This window comes from Protopterus annectens, chromosome 2.part0 (assembly GCF_019279795.1).
Source record: "Protopterus annectens isolate FY-2018-M chromosome 2.part0, PAN1.0, whole genome shotgun sequence".
NCBI classification, from domain to species: Eukaryota; Metazoa; Chordata; order Ceratodontiformes; family Protopteridae; genus Protopterus; species Protopterus annectens.
In genome coordinates this window covers 8,058,265-8,079,732 of record NC_056728.1, presented here as the reverse complement: position 1 = coordinate 8,079,732, position 21,468 = coordinate 8,058,265, and positions in this window count along the sequence as shown.

The following is a 21,468-nucleotide window of genomic DNA, read 5'->3' as shown; positions in this document are numbered from 1 at the left end:
GAGTACAACAAATAATGTGTGTGAGGTAAAAATGAAAAAAAATGGAAAATTCAGTAAAAGGCAAGGCACTGGCCAAAGAAAGCATGCACATGGAAAGCTAAGTGAATGCAAGCTTGGCAAATGCATGATGTGTAAACATTCACATATTGGACCATAGTGTGCTGCAGATGACAAAAGTGTAAGAAATTCAAGAAGATGAGACATTTTGCTGTTATGTATAAAACTAAGCTAATAAAAGAAGTATACACTAGGAATAAAACTGAGGAAGGTGTTCAGCAAGAATTTTTCCTGAGTTCAGTGCCTACGATGTTACACATTAAATCAGAATGGGACATCTGACTCCTAATACATGACACCCCCAGTAACCTTTAGGCTGATGTTAATGTAATATTGCATGACACTTATAGAAACATCTCAAAGTATCTTGTGGAAAAAGAAATGCAGGCAAAAGCAAGTGTACGGGAAGATTCTTAGCAATGTCTAAGTGGAAAAGTCACAAGTAAGAATTCTTGATCTATGTCTTGGAAGGTCCATGTCTTTTATAAATAACCTGCTCAGCAGAACGGTGACGTGATATGAGCCAAAACTGATGTGGATATGTTTAGCAAAATAGGTCCACTTAACTGTGAGCCAGTAAAGATAACTCTAAAGCAGCTGACGCTTGATGCAGTCCGATATGCCTTGACCATTTCCAGAAAATCAATTTTCAATACTCTTTAAAGTAGAAGCAGAACCCAAACATATGTAAGCATTTAGTGCAACTAAAATTATAACTGAACCAACTGAATGGTGTCCACCAATGGTTCCAATTATCAAAAAGAATGGCAATGTGAGAATATGTGTTGCTTAAAAAAGTCATATGATACAGTTATGAGGGAGAGGGTCATTCCACATAGCCTAGAGGATATTACACCAAGCTTGTTGGTGCCAAAATGTTCTCTACACTGGATGATTCATTTGGGTTTTTGCAGATGGCCCTAGAAGGACCTAGTCAAAAGCCAACAACCTTTACTACTTCTACTGGAAAGTTTTGTTTCAGGGATTGCCATTTGGTATAACATCAAGAGTACTTCAGTGAAAAATAACCTGTTGAAAGGGCATGAAGGTGTTGTTGTCATGTATGACATGCTAGTGCTTGGCCTTCATTAAAGAAAAAAAATGACATGAGATTGGTGGCAGTGCATGAAACCAGACAGAGGTAAATGCAGCTTTGGAAAGTCACAAATCCAGTATTTTGGATACAGCATAAATACTAGTGGAATCAAACTAGATCCAAATAAAGTCAAAGGTACAGCAGAGCTAAAAAGTCAAACATAAAGCTGAACTACATCTGGACCTAGACGTTCATAGGTTGGTGCTAGGCTATCGGTCCTAAGGCCTATACAAGCCTAGCCATAAGAATTCCCTGGCTATTTCTTCCCACACTATTTTCTTCCCTGGACCCCTGTCTAGCAGGTTGACTGATGTGATCCCTGGGGTGAATTTCCTTTCTTTCATCCAATTGTCAAAGTTCCTTTTGAAGAGGGCCAAAGAGGCACTCTGCTTGACATGTATGGGCAGTCTATTCCAGAGTCTGGGGAGTCTCTGGATCAAGAACCTATCCCCCCCAGCATGTTTTGTTTATTGTGATGACAAAGTTTAGATCCCTGGAGTGTGTGGCTCTGAGGGATTGGGATTTATTTAAGTGTAGCATGTCCAACACCTCTGGGTGTGACATAGCCTTGTATGTTAAGTAGAGATCACCTCTGAGTAGACGATATGCAACAAAGTATAGCTGGAGTTTTTTAAGGCGGTCAGCATAGGGCATCTGCTTTAGGTCTGTGATTCTTTTAGTGAGGTATTTCTGTGGCATTTCCAGTTGTCACAGATGTCTTGAGAGGTACATACCAAACGGGGCATTGTATTCTATAATAGGTCTAATGAGGGATGAGTACAGTGGGACAATGACCTCCTTTTTTCTGGATGAAAAGCCCTTAGTGATGAGGTGTGCCACATAGAAGGATTTCCTGACTGTTGTGGTGATGTGGTTATCAAAGGTGAGACCACTGTCCACCTGTGGTCCCTAAGTCTCTTATCACACTTTCGGTGTTTAGTGTACTGCCACCTATGTGGTAATTCATGGATACATGTTTTTTTCCCAAAGGGGATAACTATACATTTCTTAGCATTGAGCTTGAGCCCATGGCTCTGGCACCAAGCATCTGTTTCTGTAAGGCCCTTTTGTAGAGTATCCACATCATTTGGGAATTCAATAATGGCTCTCAGTTTGCAGTCATCTGCGAACTTTGTTAGCCAGAGTCCCTTAGTGTTGGCCTGTACTTCAGAGAAGTAGATGCCAAACAAGAGCAGTCCCAGGACTGAACCCTGAGGTACTCCACTTGTCACTTGTCTGGAACTGGATTTGGAGTCCACTACTTTTACACTGTGGGTTCTGTCAGAAAGCCAGTTGGCAACCCATCGAATGAAATAGGGATTAAGGCCCAGCTTAATATGCCTATCTATGATTCCAGAGTGGGGGATGGTGTCAAAGGCCTTGGCAAGGACCAGATAGGCTGTGTGGACCGCCTTATCCTCATCCATGGCTCTGGAGACTGATTCGAAGAAGTCAATAAGGTTCAGGAGACAAGATCGGCCCTCACAAACCCAAACTGGGCGTTGTCCAGTATTTGAAGGTTGCCAATGTCTTTGTTTATAAGTTCCATGATAATACGTTCCATGGCCTTGCAGATCAGGCTCATCAGACTGATGGGGTGGTAGTTCCCAGGATCCAAGGTGGATCCCCCCTTATGGAGTGGGATAACTGTAGCTGTGTGCCACTCAGTGGGCATGAAGCCTGAAGTGAGGCTATGATTAAACATGACACTTAGGTGAGGTACCAGTTCATTTTGTAGTTCATGTAATACACAGCCCGGGATGTCATCTGGTCCCATGGATGCTGTATTCTTAGCTTTGGAGAGTGCATTTTTTACCTGTGTGGCCATTATTACCAGAATTTGGCAATCTTCCAGTATTGAGATGGGTCATTTAGGGGTGAGAGGGGGGTGAAGTTGGCACTGAATTGATCTGCCAGGATATTGGCAATATTCTTGGGATCAGTATATTTAATGCCATTCTGTTGAAGCTCAGAGCAGATCTGAGCATTATCATTTAGATTCTTAAAATAGTTATAGAATGCCTTGTGGTTGTCATTGGAATCTTTGGCAATTTTATTTTCATAACTAGCTTTGGAGGATTTTATGAGGGATCTCAGCTTCTTACCAAGGCTGGTAAGGGAGTTTTTTGCATCCTGGGATTTTCCTCTTTTCTGCAACAGTTTCTTCCTTTTGTTGTAAAGTTTGTTTATGGCAGGGGACCACCAGATTGGCTTCCTTTTTTTGGAGGAGAGCATCTTGGTTCTATTTGGGATGGCATGATTCATGCATGAGTGGATGTGCTCATACAGTGCCTTAGTGTAGGATTCAGCAGTCAAACTTTCAGTTCCCATCTGCATGGGTGTCATGAAGTTGGTCACTTCTGACTTGAGTAGCATGAAGTTGGCTTTGGAGAAGTTTTTTATGGAGGTTGCTTTACTAGGGGGTGGGGGTGGGATGTGGATGTTAAGGGTGATTAGCTTATGGTCAGACCTGACCAACGAGGAGGTGACCATAGGTGTGGAGCATCAATTTCCCATGTTGGTAATGACCAGGTCTAGGATATTGGAGCCCCTGGTGGGACTATGGATTAGTTGATCCAGGGCATTGGAATTTATGAATTATAAGAACCATTGGGCAAAGATGTTGGTACATGAGTAGTTTTCCCAGTTAATGGCAGGGTAGTTGAAATCACACATTATTAGGGTGTTTGGTTGTATCTTAATATTTTCCAGTATGTTTAGAAAGGTGTAGTGAGAATCTTGGGACATGGTGGGGGATCTGTAGCAAGCTACAATTTGGATTGCAGTCTTACCTAGTGTTAGTTGCACCTGGAGAATTTCAGACATATTGTGTTGGACAACTAGCCTGGTGGTGTGAATATCCTTGGTGAATATGGACACTCCTCCACCTTTAGTGTTTTGGTCCTGGTTTGGTGGCCGAAAAATGTGGTAAGAGTTTTAGCCTGGTATTGCAGGTGTGCTCTCTGGAGCCTTGAACCAGGTCTCAGTTACTGCACAGATATCAATGTTCTCCATTTTTAGGAGTGCCTCGAGAGAGTGCATTTTGAGGTTTATACTTTTAGCAGTGAGTAGCATTACCTTCAAAATTTTCATGCTTGTACCTGTTATGGTGGTGGATTTGTCCTTTGAACTTTGCCTAAAAAAGGCACTATAGGGGTGGCAAGAGCCTTAGCCAGTAACCTGAATCCCAGGGGCGACAAATGCAGACCATCTCTAGCAAAGCATCATGGCCTATCGATCATGTTGTCCCAGGCAGACCGATACTGGATCTCCTTTGAATGACACCAGAAGCTTAGCCAATTGTTGAAGTCAATCATTTTGTTTTTATATTGTGGTATCATTCTGGGTGAAGGCAGAATGCTACTCAGGGCTAGGGTCATACCTAGCTGGGCCACATGATCCGAGAGCTCTTCCATGTCTCTTTTCATGTAGTCCAGGGAGGTACGTCTCAAGTCATTCACTCCAACATGGACAATGACAGAGTCATATTCATACTTGTTGTGGAGTGACTTGAGTGTATGCGTTATGTGGCAGATCCTGGCACCCGACAGGCAGCTGACTATAATTTTCTCCTTGTTCAGCCTGATGAGTGGGACATCAGTGTGCCTGACTATAGAGTCACCTATGACTAAAGTGTTAGGTACATTGTCTTGCCTTAGGGGCTGTTGCTGGGTGGCACACTGGTATTGTGAGCTATGTGAAACTTTGGTTGTGATTGGTGTTTGTTTGCATTTCAGCTTCGGCGGTCCTTGTTGCTTGGGCAGGTTACAGTTAAGGGCCTCCGCATATGTGGATTTAATGTTGCTATGTGTGGGTGTTGGTGGTGTGGGTTTAGAAGGGCTATGTGTTGCTTGAAGTGTAGTGCAGATGTTAACCTTCTCCTCTTGACTGTCTAGCACAATCTTGGGTGGAGATAGATTTGCTTCCAGTTTGGTTATGTAAGTGCATCTCTCACAGGTTGTAGTGTTGGGTGGTAGGAGGAGAGGGTTGTCTGTGTACATGAGGCAATTGCTGCATTGCCCCAGTATGCCCAGATTCACCAGGTGGACAGAAGAAATCACCGGAAGCTGACCCTTGGACATGCCTGGTTTGGTGCTTTTTTTTGTAAAGTACAGGAGCTGTTTTCCCTTGCCTTAGCAAGATACTTTGCAATTATAGGCTGTTTAGTGCCTATGATTAATTTTTCCTTATTAACAAGGAGAGTTGAGTGCTTGTATCAGTTTAAGGCTTTCTAGTGCTTTCCAACAAGTATTAGAGCAAGTGCTAATCAAAGATAAGATGAAAAAAATGGTTTATCCTAAACACTGCAGTTTGCACTAGATAAGTTAGATGTGAAAGTAGCTAACTTAAGTTCTACCTGTCTAAAAAGTTAAGTTAAGTTTTAGTGGAGAGTCACTATTTTTAAAACAGCAAGATAGATTGAAAAAAGGTGGTTACTTCTGTATTCTGGTACTATGGAATACAGTAGGATGGCCAATAAATTTAAATAGTCGAAGAGGAGTGATTTCACAAAATGATAATTTTGTGCTTACTCACACAAGCCAGTGAAAGCAGAGGAAATGAGATATATGGTCAAATTAACATAAGAGGCAGGCAACTAGAAAGACAGTGGTATTTAAGAACACAAAATTAAGCGGGTAGGTGGGTGGGAAAAAAATTCTGCCTGACTCACAAGAGACAGAGCTGTGGTCTCTTTTGAAGTTTTAATATGCAGTTAAAAGCAGAATACAAGTAAAACACAAGGTAAAGAAAACAAATCACAGTATTCAAAATATAAAAAGGCAATAAAGGAATATAAAATACAACAAATAAAAAACAAACTAACCTTTCCTTCACAGAAAAGTGTAGCAGAGTCTGGTGAGCTTTTCTAGTAAAGCTCTGAAATGTTTTATTTTATCCCTTAAATAGAATGTATCATTCCTAGCTTCACCCCCTCAGTTCACAAATGATTAACCTTAAGTGACCTCTTCTATCTTATGTATGAGTCCTTAATTGATCAGTTCTAATTTCTGCCCGACTCACAAGAGACAGAGCTGTGGTCTCTTTTGAAGTTTTAATATGCAGTATTACGTAATACATTTCATGGCAAAGTCCGCACTGACTCCTTCTAAAGTACTATATTCACTGACAGATTTACTGAAAAGAGATGTCTTGTGAGACTGTTCAAGCCCAAGCATTCAGTAAAGTTAAACAAATGCTGAGTTATGCTCCAGTTTTCACCTATTATGATGTTACCAAACTAACAGTCATGATATTTGAAGTTATGATCCAAGTGCTGCTTTACGCCAAATGGATGGACAAAACTTAAGGCTTATTGCTTATTGCTCTAGAATGCTAGCTGATGTAGAGCAGAGATATTTATTAACAGAAAAGCAGTGTCTTGCAAGTGTTTAAGCATGTAGTTCTTAACATTTCTATTTAGGCTAGAGATTTTCTAGCCACAGACTGGCCACAAACCACTGGTTCCACTAATTAATTCATATGATTTTGACAAAGAGGCCATCAATATGCCAAAGGTTCCTTATGAAACAGTGGTTTCAATGATGGGGCAATCCTGTGCATGGAAAACAATTAATTTTGGCTACCATGTTGTCCAGAAAGCCAGCACTTGGCCAAACCAAAGAAGAGCATAATGTAAAATGAATCTTTTAACTCCAAAAAAAATATCTCAAAAAACTAAAACAAACTACCACAGTATGAGTTATAGATGGTCATTAGCTATGTAAGGGATAAATTACCTAACCACTGGATACACTTATACTACCCTATCAGAGCCCAACTGTCTAAACACAATAATTCATTACTCTATCAAGACAGATTTGCTGTGTCTTCATAGTGAAGTACTGAAACAAATACATGAAGGGCTTAAAGGCCTAATTAAGTGTCTGGAAAGAGCCAAAAATCTCTGTATAGTGGCCTAGTATCAACATGGACATTGCCAAGCTTGCATCTACATGCCAGTTCTGTATAAAGCATAGACCATCCAAGAGAAGATAACCATTTCTGTCAACTCAGTTACTACAATGTCCACAGCAGAAAACAGCTGCTGGCTTACATGACTTTGAAGTTGAAGTAAAGGGCTGCCTTGTAACAGTGGACTATTATTCTTGAGAAATAGAAATATTGCATGTGTTGATCACACTAGCAAACAAATTCTTGCCATTTTTAAACAATGTTTACCAAATATGGCATACCAATCACACTAATCACAGATAATGGTATACAGTTTGCATCCAAAAAATTCCAGTAATTTCCTGAAGACTATAATTTCATATATACTATATCAGTCCTCACTATTAACAGTCCAGTGGAACTGCCGTGAGACTAGCCAAATGGCTAAAAAGATTCTTCATCAGCCTGATCCTCACAAAGCTCTTATATCATTTTATTCTGTCATGAGAAATTATCAAAAGCAAAAGATTTTCAACAAAGATGGAATAAAAGTTTTCAATCTACTGCAAAAAGACATAAAATTTTAAAATCAATATTTAATAAAGAGATAGGTCTATACGCTGCACAATCTGTAGGATCTTTAAACTTTTTAATATTAGTAACCATCGAATATTTCCAATATGGAGGTAAAATCGAGGTTCTTCTTTGTACTTCTGATAAAACTTGATGAAAAATAGATATTAATTTTAAACGAAATCATTTATAAATTTTAGGAACTAAACCATTTATTCAATGAGGTTTATTAATTATAAGTTCTTTAATTCTCTTACTGACATCGTCTATAGAAATTATTTTAGTGAAATTAGATTTATTCTTTTCAGAAAGCTTACTAATTTTAAAATAAAAAAATATGAGGGATAATACAATTCTGTTTACAGTTAAATGCACTTAACTTATTGTAGTAAATTCTAAATTTATTATTCCCTTTATTTCAAATTACTCTTATATGGTTAGATGTAGACAGAATTTTAATCTAATTATACATACCCCTTAAAGCCACTGCGCACACACACACACACACACACACACACACATATATATATATATATATATATAGATATAGATATATATATATATATATATATATATATATAAAGGTATTTATTTTTTCAAGCGCTATTGTTGACTTATGAGATAAAACAGACTTACACTCTTTGTTCATTTTTTTCTGATTAAGGATGGCTTTAGTTCCCTTCTGGAATTCAATATTAGTTGTTTATATTTTTCTTGAAATTCTTTTAATTTTTTTGTCTAACATTTTCTTTTTTTTTTTTTTTGCATCAGGTTATTATTCCACCATATAAATACATTAAATACATTCTGGGACAGTCTCATAACATCAAAATATTTACATCTTTACAATTATTACCAACTAAAAAAAATCAGTTCCTCTTGAAGCCTTTTTAAATCCTCTAATTTGGTTAAATAGACCAGAATACTTGGAAGTTATTGCTAGTTTTTTAGATTCCAAGACCATTCTAAGACACAAATAATTATGTTCCAAAAAATGGCAAGACACTAATTTAATGTTTTTAAATTTTATTTTAAATTTTGTGAGATAATTAGTTTATCATATCTCATATGTGTACCAGAAACATGAGAATAATGACAATATCTAAGTGCATCCGTATATTTTACTAAATAAGTATCACAAAAATTCAAGAATTTCCATCCAAGTCTTAAGTGCATTAGCAGAAGCTGAATATTTCTACTAGAACTAGTATCTTGTGTACTAAAAATACAATTAAAACATCTTCTATTATAACAGTACCCTTTACATTATTTAAAATAAAATTTAAATGTTTCTTTACTATTGTAGCTCCCATACCAGGATACCGATAAAGGTTAACCAAATCTAGATTTTATTATTAAATTCCAATACTAACATAGCAAATAATCCATCCCATTCTTCTTTTTTGAATAAAATATTGGGCATAAAATAAGTTTCCATAAAATAGGTATGCTCCTCCTTTTAGTTTCAAAACAGAATTAAAGAAACTTAAAGTGGAAATATGTGTTTCTTGTAGAAATACAATTTGAGCTAAATTTGATTTACTGTATTTATATAAGTTATTTCTTTAATTTTATTTTTAAGACCATTTACATAAAAGAGAGAACATTTAAATCAATTTATATATATATATATATATATATATATATATATATATATATTGGTTTTAAATATACCACTTTTTAATGCATATATTCAGAGCTCTTCAAATTTTTGAACTTAAATAAACCAATGTTCATCTGTTGGATATATATTAATGAAGATAACAGCAAATATTTTGTTTAAAATGCGCATCCAAAAAATTAAAGTTGGATAGAGTATGATAAAAAATTTAAAAATACATTAATATCCCACATGAAATCAAATTTGATTTCTAGTTTAACAAGGATAAACCTAATCAAACTACCAATTCTTACCCTTTTACTGGCTAATAAATTTATTCATCTCTTAAAGAGAAGTATTATAACTTGAGTAAATTTTAATTGAATGATTTCTAGAATATTTATACCTGCTTAATAAAAATTATAAGTCTTATGATTATAAACAACTTAATAGAATTACTAGAGTTCATCAATCATGTAAAAACAAAATATATAATTCCTAGACAGTCTCATTCAGTGTGTGCAGAATAACCAACAAATAAGCCCACTTGTAGCATGGGGCTTTTTAAACTTTTTTTTAGTAGATAGAACATCTAAAGGCTTCATATATGAGTGCATGGAAGCAAATTCCCTGAGGATTGGAATTCACGAACTGTATTTTCTGAAAATGTCTCACTGAAAAAGACTATTTAGGTATTTTTGCAGGGGGTAAGCCTCACTGAACCCTCACACTAATATATAGCAACGTCAAAGTTTTATGGACTCTAAATACAGAGAAATTCCCTCAAAAAGGGAATTATTTATGGCACAATTCACCAATAGTGATTTCCTATGAGGGAACTCCTATCATCAGCAAGTTGAAGCATGGGTAGTAGAAGCTCAATTGTTCAAGCTTCATCCGCCAGTAGGATAACCCATTTTAAGTTATTTATCACAACTTGTATCTCAGTGTAATAAGTGCAATCTTTATATTCAACATAATCTAAAATATAATTTGCTGAGGCAATTCTATCAGAGTTAAGTTTCAATATTGTTAGAGTTGTATTAATTTATAATTTATTTTAAACATCACTGTTGTGTCTTTTGCCACAGTGGAACTCCGGTCTGCTAATGATTGGCAGTGGATGTTTACATGCCGAGTTGCCAGCCCTGACGCACAACCTTCAACGAAGGTACTTTTTGGTATTTTAAACATCACTATAAGACAAATAAAACATCAACTTCCAATTATCTTAAAATTAAATACATTTTCTATTTATTCTTTTATTATAAAACTATATTTAACAGAGAAATACTGAGAAGAAACAAAGTCCATTAAGATACATTGTAGCTATGCCAAATCATCAACTTATATAAGCTTAGCATTCACCCCTTTTTAAATTTGGATATAACTATATGTATATAATAATATAGCAATTTGACATAAGATATTGCTATAGTATATATCACATATACAGTATACAATCCAATAAAATAAAAGTGATATTATTATTCTGAAACTGTCATTTTTGAAATAAAATCAAGAAAGATTTATATTGATAATAAAGGACCTCTCTGAAATAAATAATTAGTTGTCTGTTTTCTTTCATCATATGTAAAACTCTATTATTTTTATTAGCTACTTTGGACTGTGACTTCTCACATTTAAATAATAGCACTTATTCAAAACCCAGTTGCTCTAAGTTGTTTCATCATACACAGTACATTAAATGTCTACAAGCTGTAAAATAAAGTGACATATAATAAACATGTAATTTATAAATCTGAGAACAAATCATTATTAAGAATAATCACTGCAAAATTAAACCGTATTGAAAGTTATACCAACTCATAAGTTTAAATAACATAACAATGGAAAAAAACTGTCTAGAAACAACTAGACAAACTGTGATAAAATGAGATACTCCCAGCCCAGCTAGCTGGGATTTTATAAATAATTATATGTCTTTGGTGAATATTGAAATGATTTGTGTAAGATGCTTGTGTTACAAATGTATTAGAACTGTATGTCGTGTATACAAAACTGGTTTCTACAGACATGTGTGTTAAAAGATATTTTATAAAGTGCTTGTGCTTAAAATGTAACCACAGTGAGCCCTACTGGAAAAGAACAGAAATGCACATGCACTATTGTAACTGTTTAAATATATATTTTTTAACAATGGAAACTGGAATATAGGAGGTTAACTTCAGAAAAATAACTGAAATTAAATAACTTTATTGGCTATGCCATAAAAGATGGTATATTTCGGTATCAATGCAACAATGAAACACAATGTCTAAAACTAGGGAGCTTTCCATATTGTCTCTAGGGTAAAATAATTACTAGTCTTGAAATGTGAATGAATGTAATTGTTTTATGACTTTTAGCATCTGCCAAAGATCTGAGGTCTATGTATTTTCACAGGTAGATACTAAATACTGTCAGCTTCCAGCAGTGGGGGTTTCACCTGAGATAGAGTCAGCTGACAAGAAATTATGTCATTTTGCAAGCTATCTCAGCAGTAATATTTATTATTATTTATTTATTTTATTTTATATTTGATAATGGAGAAAGTCCAACTGGATTTTGGTCCATTTTCAGCAGAGGCCCGGGAGAAAAGCTCCATAGATACATACATACAGACAGACAGTGTGTGACTTTGCGATATTAATCTGAGAACTCTCTGAGAGAGAGGGCCTTCTGTATTCTGTCTTTGACCTGACAACAACTAAAAGATCCATTCACCACACATCTGCTTTGCTCTGATGAATTAAGTTACTAGTAAATAGTATAATTCTCTTAGATATAGTCAAGAATATAGCAAAGCTTAGTTTATATATTTTTTCTTTATTTATTTCAGACTATTCAGCAATGTTGTTTTAAATATTTCCTGTGATTTTGAACTCTGATGTCACTGTGAATATATACTATTTTCTTGTTCTTTTATTATTTATTATTAAATATATTTAAACCTTTCATTGTGGCAGATCTGTCTAGAGATATTTAAGTTTTGAGAGTACTTGCATGTTTATTTGGTGACACTGTGTGGGACACTCCTAAAAGCCTTTCTTTTGGTCAAACTACCATTTGTATTAATATTAATATAAATATTACACAGTACGATTGGACACCCTTTGTTAAGGGCCTTAAAGTAGCTGATAAGTAGTTGACTGGCTGCAGTAATAACTAACTTATAGTCTGGACAAAATGGGGCATAGCTAGCAAACCTATGCCAGCCTATACCAGGTGTGTGTGTGTGTGTGTGTGTGTGTGTGTGTGTGTGTGTGTGTGTGTGTGTGTAAATCAAACCTCAAAGAGTGTGTGTGTGTCAGCTACTTGGGCAGGAACACGAAGCACTGGTTGGACAAAGAGGGTGTTGGAGGTCTTGGCTTGGCCACTCAGCTGAGATATCAAGTCTATAGCTGCGCCAGTGGGGAGTCTTACTGGGGATCTGGAGAAACCAGCCCTGGACTGACTGTGGTCTTTGCATGCTCTTAAGGGAAATTGCACTTGATGCAGAGAGCTACATCTGGAAATACTGTGTGCGTGTTCTTGCCATCCTCCCAGTGTACATCCCCCTCTGTTGCCAGTGGTGAGGATTGAGGCTCCTTGATTACTGGTCCAATGGTAGGTCATCACAAAAATATTTAAATCTATTTATCATTTCCTATCAGTGTCATCACCCCAGTACTATACCTACTTGAATTTCAACCAAAACTGAAAGAAACACAAATTGGGGCAGTCAGAAATGATATATGGATGTCAGCCACAATTTGATATGAGAACAGTGTATATCAATAAAACCAAAAAAAAAATATCTGAAAGTGTCTTACCACAATCCCAAATGTATATTCTATAAACCATGGACCAAACTGGTTAAAATAAATTAGAAATATAGGAATTGACATCTGAAAAGTTTAAAGATCTAGCATGAAGTCACTTCCAGTCTACCAACATAACATTGGCTAATAATGAACATGCTAATAACAGCTTAGAAACAAAAAAAAAAAAGCTATACTTACAGAAAAAAAAACTACTATTGTAAACTTCAGCAAACATCAAAAAAATCCCCCCCACAGTTCTGGTCTTGCATTAATAGCTCCTTTCCCCATAACACCCACCCCCATTGATGCAGATCCATACTCCATCTCTAACTGCCAATACCTTCAACTCTTCTTCTTCTGACACTATATACATCTCTAGCTACTCAACTAACCCAATAATACCCCTCTCTCTCAAACTAGTAGTCATATATAATATCTGAACCCCCACGTTCTTCTAGCAAACTTCTTGCCAGCTTAACAAAATAATAACAATGAAAGGAATCCACAAGTTCTCCTCTGGTTAACAAAAATATATCTGTATATAAAACTAAAGAGACTAAAATATTTTCACTGCTTGTTTCTAACTATCCATATCTATAAACAAGAGCTTCCAATTTCTCAGTTTTTGTATTATGTTTTAGTCTCTTCTCACATATCCTTAACTGCCACATCAGAAGCCTTTTTAATCCATACTCCTAAATACTGCATTATATCATTTCCTATAAATAAGGGTATTGATGAAGGTATTAATGAACCAAATCATGAGGATTCATAATTTTCAGCCTTATACTTTGTTCTATCTACATTCATTTTATATCCTGAAAAAACTTGATACTGTCTCAAAATGTTCCAGAAAAACAGAGATTTCCTTTTATGGATTTATCAAGTACAAAATAATATCATCTGCTAATAAAACCAACTTTTCTTGATTACCTTACCAATTATATCTTGAATTTTTGAGTCTTTTATTTTCATCACCAGTGGCTTGAAATACAAAGCAAATAACTAAGGGGAAAGAGGATGCCCCCTCCACCAAATTTATCCATATCTATCAATTTTGGCAACACTTTTGCCATTTTAACTAGTATAGACATAAACACTTTATAATCATGGTTTCAAACTGAAATGGGTCTATATGAGGCCAACAAGTTTTTACCCTCCCTGGATAATACAACCACCACAGCATTCCTCCAAGATGCTGCTTCTTTACCTCCTTTAAAAATATTAAATAAAATCTCACAGACTTTTATTATTTTTCCCCTCCTAACTTCCAGATTTCCACAGGGATACCATATGTCCCTGGAGACTTCCCTGCTGATTGATTACACATCTCCTAATATCTTGTACTATTAGCTTTGAGCTTCATCTTCCTCTAATGTTGGCACAAAGAAGTCTTCCATAAATATTTTCATTTGTGCTCTTTCTTGGTTTCCATATTCCTATGCTTTTTTATGAATTTCCATAAAATTTCTGAAATATCTCTAATACCTCAATAGGATCTCTGGTTGTGCTCTGGAGATGTTATGAAAAAATAATCTTTCTAAACTCATGTATATTATTTAAATACTCCCTTAGTTTCTCTTCAGCGATATGTAATTGCTCCTCCTCTTGTTCTGTGGGATTCTTCTTATTCTAGAATGCTTTCTTTTGTCAGCCCCTCTAAATATTTCCTATTACTGCTTAACTTTATCTCTTTCTCTTTTATTTACACCTTATTTTTAAACTGCATTTTCATTTTATCCCACTCACTGCTATCACTTCTGAAGAAAATTCTTTCTTCTCTAATAACTCTTGAATACTTTCCACTACCCATTCTATAAATTCCACTCTTTTTAACATGTAGGTATGAAAGCATTGAGTCTCATTTTTACTTCATTAACCTGCATGTTTATCTTATTTTTTATTGGTGCATTATCTGAAATAGTTATTGGATATGTGTGGAATCTTTCAATTAAATGCACATGTTCCTTTGAAATATAAGCCCAGTTATTGTACGCTGGAGAATATGTTAATTCTGTGCTAGTTCTTACTATTGAATTAATGTCTTCCATACCAAATATTTTCATAAATTTCTTCAGAAATCTACCCTCTTTGGTTATATTTTCCTATGAATCCCGATACATCATTACTATTGCAAATCAAATTCCAGTCCCCACCTATAAGTAATATTCCTTAATGAAAGCTGATTACTTCTACCAGATTTTTCTTAAGCTCATAACAGAAGTTTTAATGGAATATAAATACATGCCAGCATAATCTTCTTCCTTTGCCAATACCCCCTTACTACTACAACTCTACCATTATTGTCTTCTCCCTCTTCTATCATTATTGAAGCCCCTCTAGCAATCAGCATTATTATTCTCCCTTTCCTTCATCCATGATATTCTGCTGCATATTCATCCTGAAATCCTTTCTTTGTCAAATTCACATGTTCATTTCTTTCCAGATGTCTCACCTGCAGTATTGCTATTTGCACTCTGTCTATACCTGTAAGGTCATTTACATTCTAAGATATTATGGATAGAGTGGCCATTATGATAAAAGCTACTGTTCCCACTAATTATACATAACAAATTTTTGAATGCGTATTTCCAACTTTTGTCTTACACGCATTTATCAATGTTTGGCAGGATGATCTTTATACAGTTGTTTCTTCTCATCCTCATTTTAACCTATGTCACATTTCTATTCTTTAATGAAGACTTCTGAAAAAAGCAACTAAATACATTTTCAGAAAACCTCATCTCCTATTAACCTAGAACAAACAAAACTATGTACATTTTTAACAAATTTTAATCCTTCAGAAAAAACATTTACCTCAAATCAACAGCTGTACCAACAGGCATAATGTATCTAAAATTAAAGCAACCCATGCTAAAACACATTACAACCTGTTTTCCCACTCACACTGATTGCTACCTGTTCTATTCATATCTCTGGTCCCTTCCCAGATGTGAAAAACAGCTTGTATACTTTCAGAAAATATTAAATTTTAACCCTAAGAAAAAGTGCACTGACTGGCTTTAAATAAAACTAAATTATGCACTGTTCTATTAAATACATTAAATTATTAAGGCTGCTGGGGAGACTACTATCTCTTACATTCCATAAATACAAACATTATGTTTCGCTAAACTTCTTGATATTATACCTTTAAATTTTGCATTTCTCTATGCAAAGAATGCTCAGAACTCTCAAGATAAATTGCTTGCATTTGAAGACGGCTTGTATCCATGTAAAATTAGTCAAAAATTAGATAAATAGTTAACAACTTGCAGATGCATGAAGAAATCTGTAAATTTCACTTAGAACAGAATGCACAGAACTGTTCTGTATAACTGTCTCCAGCTTCTGACTTTTTAAATCTCACTGAGAACATTTGCTAATGGAAAAAAAACAAGCTAATATCTTTGCAGATACAAGAAGCTTGGCATTTTCATAGCTTTCATTTTATCTTATTTTTTCAAGCATCTTTGTTTACAAAAAACATGCTTATAGCTTAAGCCAAGTACATTAATCTTGCCATCAACTCTTGTAAAAACAAGGAAATTATCTTAGTTTTACATGTAATATAGTCAGTACGCGTTCACACCACACCCCTACCTCAGCATCAGAAGATCACAGCATTATACTAAAAGTTGATTCATCTCAGCCTTTCTTCTCTTGTTGTGCTGCAAAACCTATATTTCTTACAACTAAAAATGTACTTGTTTACTTTAATATCTTTAACACATACAACAGTTCATAGGTTCATTGGTTGGTACTAGGCTATCAGCACTAGGGCCTACACAAGCCTAGCCATAACAATTCCCTGGCTATTTCTTCCCACAGTATTTATTTCCCTAGATCACTGTCTAGCAGGGTGACTGATGTGATCCCTGGGTGAATTTCCTATCTCCCATCTGATCATCAAGGTTCCTTTTGAAGAGGGCCAAAGAGGCGCTCTGCTTGACATTTATGGGCAGTCTATTCCAGAGTCTGGGGGAGTCTCTGAGTCAGGAACCTATCCCTCCAGCATGTTTTGTTCATTGTGATGACAAGGTTTAGATCCCTGGAGTGTGTGTCTCTGAGGGATTGGGATTTCTTTAAGTGTAGCATGTCCAACAGCTCTGGGTTTGACATGGCCTTGTATGTTAAGCAGAGATCACCTCTGAGTAGATGATATGTGACAGAGTATAGCTGGAGTTATTTTAGATGGTCAGCATAGGGCATCTGCTTTAGGCCTGTGATTCTTTTAATGAGGTATTTCTGCGGCCTTTCCAGTTGTTTCAGATGTCTTGAGAGGTACATACCAAATGGGGCATTGTATTCTATAATGGGTCTAATGAGAGATGAGTACAGTGGGACAATGACCTCCTTTTTTCTGGATGAAAAGCCCTTAGTGATGAGGTGTGCCACATAGAAGGATTTCCTGACTGTTGTGGCAAGATGGTTATCAAAGGTGAGATCACTGTCCACCTGTGTCTCTAAGCCTCCTATCACACTTTCGGTGTTTAGTGTACTGCCACCTATGTGGTAATTCATGGGTACACATTTTTTCCCAAAGGGGATAACTATACATGTCTTGGCATTGAGCTTGAGCCCATGGCTCTGGCACCAAGTATCTGTTTCTGTAAGGCCCTTTTGTAGAGTATCCACATCACTTTGGGATTCAATAATGGCTCCCAGTTTGCAGTCATCTGCAAACTTTGTTAGCCAGAGCCTCTTAGTGTCGGCATGTACTTCAGAGAAGTAGATGCCAAACAAGAGCGGTCCCAGGACTGAACCCCAATGTACTCCACTTGTCAATTGTCTGGAGCTGGATTTGGAGTCAGCTACTTTTACAGTGTGGGTTCTGTCAGTAAGCCAGTTGGCAACCCATCAAGTGACATAGGGTTCAATGCCCAGCTTAGTAAATTTATCTATGATTCCAGAGTGGGGGATGGTGTCAAAGGCCTTGGCGAAGTCCAGATAGGCTGTGTGGACCACCTTACCCTTGTCCACGGCTCTAGAGACTGATTCAAAAAAGTCAATCAGGTTCAGGAGACAAGATCGGCACTTCACGAACCCAAAAACTGCATGGGGTCCAGTGTTTGAAGGTTGCCAATGTCTTTGTTTATAAGTTCCATGATAATACATTCCATGGCCTTGCAGATCAGGCTCATCAGACTGATGGGGTGGTAGTTCCCAGGATCTAAGGTGGATCCCCCCCTTGTGGAGTGGGATAACTGTAGCTGTGCGCCACTCAGTGGGCACAAAGCCTGATGTGAGGCTATGATTAAACATGACTTAGGTGTGGTGCCAGTTCATTTTGTAGTTCATGTAATACACAACCTGGAATGTCATTTGGTCCCATGGAGGCTGTATTCTTAGTTTTGGAGAGTGAGTTTTTTACCTGTGCGGCCATTATTACCACAATTTGGCAATCTTTCGGTATTGAGATGGGCCCTTTAGGGGGTGAGAGGGGGGTGAAGTTTGCACTGAATCAATCTGCCAGGATATTGGCAATATCCTTGGGATCAGTATATTTAGTGCCATTCTGTTGTAGCTCAGAGGAGATCTGAGCATTGCCATTTAGATTCTTGGCATAGCTATAGAATGCCTTGTGGCTGTCTTTTGAATCTTTGGCAATTTTATTTTCGTAACTAGCTTTGAAGGATTTTATGAGGGATCTCAGCTTCTTACCAAGGCTGGTAAGGGAGTTTTTTTGCATCCTGGGATTTTCCTCTTTTCTGCAACAATTTCTTCTTTTTGTTGTAAAGTTTGTTTATGGCAGGGAGCCAACAGATTGGCTTCCTGAGGAGAGCATCTTCTTTCTATTGGGGATGGCATGATTACTGAGAATACTCTACTCATTTAAAGTAACCCTAGCTGCACACTATATAAAACTGCTTTACAATATAATATGCAGTTTATATTATGAAATGTCTTATACAAATACTAACAAGATAAAAAATTTTTTTTTACATTTAGTGTCTTTCTAAACATTAATGTAATAATGTAGGGTATATGCTTTACAGTTTACTTACAAATTGAACAAAGTCAACAAAAGTCCAGTCTTTTCTCAAACACTTTTATTTGCAAAGCCATATTTCACAAATATTACTGATGTTTTATCATCTCATATTTATTCTCTAATTTCAGTGTTGCTGGTCTTCTTCCTGATAATCTCCAACTCCCAACACTAGACTCTGGTTCAAGTCCAAAGTACTCCTGATTCTTGTAGTCAATTCCTGTGCTTTTTCTGTCTCTCAAGAATTTTCATTTGGAATATTGGAAAGGCTTCACTGGCAAAAATCGCTATATCAGCTTTATTTTCAGAAGAATGAGATGCAGAGCCACCTTCTGCTTGCTGGCTCCCTTTTTGTTAGATAAACATTTTATTTCCTCCTTAACCTGTTCTGCTTTAAAAAATGTTATTGATCTTCTAGGTAAAAAATACTCTCAAAGCAGTTTGATACAGCAGTTTGAATCTCACGTGTCTCGACATTCCGTGATTGTTGGGATAAATTTTCTTCTCTTCTGTCTGATGTACATTGAACAATCATTTTCCACAGTCTGCTGCCTCCATTTTAATAGTTTTCCCTTCTGACACAGTTTTGTCAGGATCAACTCCCCCCACCACCCGTATGATTGTCTCTTTAGTAGTATAGGCCTTAGCTGCTTTCTCATGACCGGATCTGGAGCATAAAATTGAAGTATCCTTTCAATTAACAAATCTTGCTGTGGAACATCAGTCCAACTGCTTATGTGTGTTGTCATAAAAGTAATAAGTCTCTTCTTTCCAGTTTCTCTGGTAAAACAGATAATCTCATGTTTTCTCTACATGCTCTGTCTTCTAACTCTACTATTTTTGAAACATCTCTTGTTGAAAAGTCTCATACTCAGCCAGCCTTTTCTTTATTTCAACCTCTGATTTTTGCAGTTTTATCAGTTCATCTGATTGGCTAGTTAAAGTTTTTCTATTTTCCAGCCTTTTGTTATTTTATTGATATATTCCTTCCTTTATTTTAATTACCTCAGAGTTCACTTGATTTATTTTTTTTACCTCTAAATTATTGGAAACCATATTTTGAACCAAAGCTGAAGCTTGAACTGCTTTCTGCTGAACAGCTGCAGGATTCTTCCCTACCATTGCTTTTCTCTTCACCTTTTCTGATAGATTTCTTCTTTGCTAGCATCCAGGTAGTGTACTCACTAGCCAGTAAATGAATTTACCAAGACAACAGTTTCAATGGCACTCCTTATTTCTCCATTTCTGTTTTCACAGAGAGTGTTAAAATTAAGCTGTTTCTTAATGCATAGCCATCTTGGAAGTCCAGTCTCTAAGTTTATCTTTCAGCCAGCATATTTATCAATTTAAATTAGAGATCTTACTGTCTTTTTTGCATATGGATGTAATTTGAAGTTTCAACTTACTTGTCTAATTGTACTATAATATTATGCAAGTTACTAATTTCTGAGTCATTTATTACTTTCATTTGTATATCACACTGTACAAATTTGCCTCAGGCCAAATTTGTTGCAGAAAAGGTTCCCCTGGATCCGGTCACTTACCAGTCATCAAATCAAATAAAACAAATGAAAAATAAGTAAATCATCAGAATCAATAGAATCCTGTTCCACAATCAGATGACCAAGAGAGAAATAGAGAGCTGAACATTTCACCTTGATAATGTGGTTTTTATTAGTGACTAAGTTCAACTAAATGTATTAAATATATACTATTTTTGAACATTTGACCCATACAGGAAAAACAGTTTTGTTTCACAGAAGAAGTTCTACAGATACGATCTGTTTTTTAATGCAAATCATTAAAATGTATGGTCTTGCTGATACTCTTATGGCTGTAAAATCAAATGTGTGGTATTCTATTTGACCAGAAAGTTCATACCATATACATGTTCATTCACTTAAGCTACAAAAGTGTCAGAATTAAAGCAGCTTTCCCTCCATACTTCCGCAATACACAGCAATCATCAAGAAAAATGCTAGATAATAACAAAAGATTGATGTTCCATTTGGGTGCCATAGATTAATGTTGTTTCTGTAAGGCCTAGCAATAAATCTGAATAAGTGTGGTTAAATGTTACTCCCATGCCCATCTTACACACCTTACAGTAACAATTGCCTTGGAAATGAAATAATAATAATAAAAAAAAAACATTCATTCACCAATGCTTGCTTCATCCTATTCATTTGTCATGGGGAAGAAGGAACAAGCAATCAGTAACTATTTAGCAGCAGAGTCAAATCCAGCATTAGGCATCCTAGGCAGTTGCCTAGGGCCCACTGGCTTGGAAGGGTCCTTCCTGGCTGGCAGGGGGTCTGCTAACCAGGGGGCTGCCACAAATTTTACTTTTTAATTAGAAATATGTGTATGTGTTTTTAAGAGCATTCTTCTTTAATAATGCCCTCTGCATCTGTGTGTCCCTGCATGCATCAACAACAGCACCTGTTGCTAG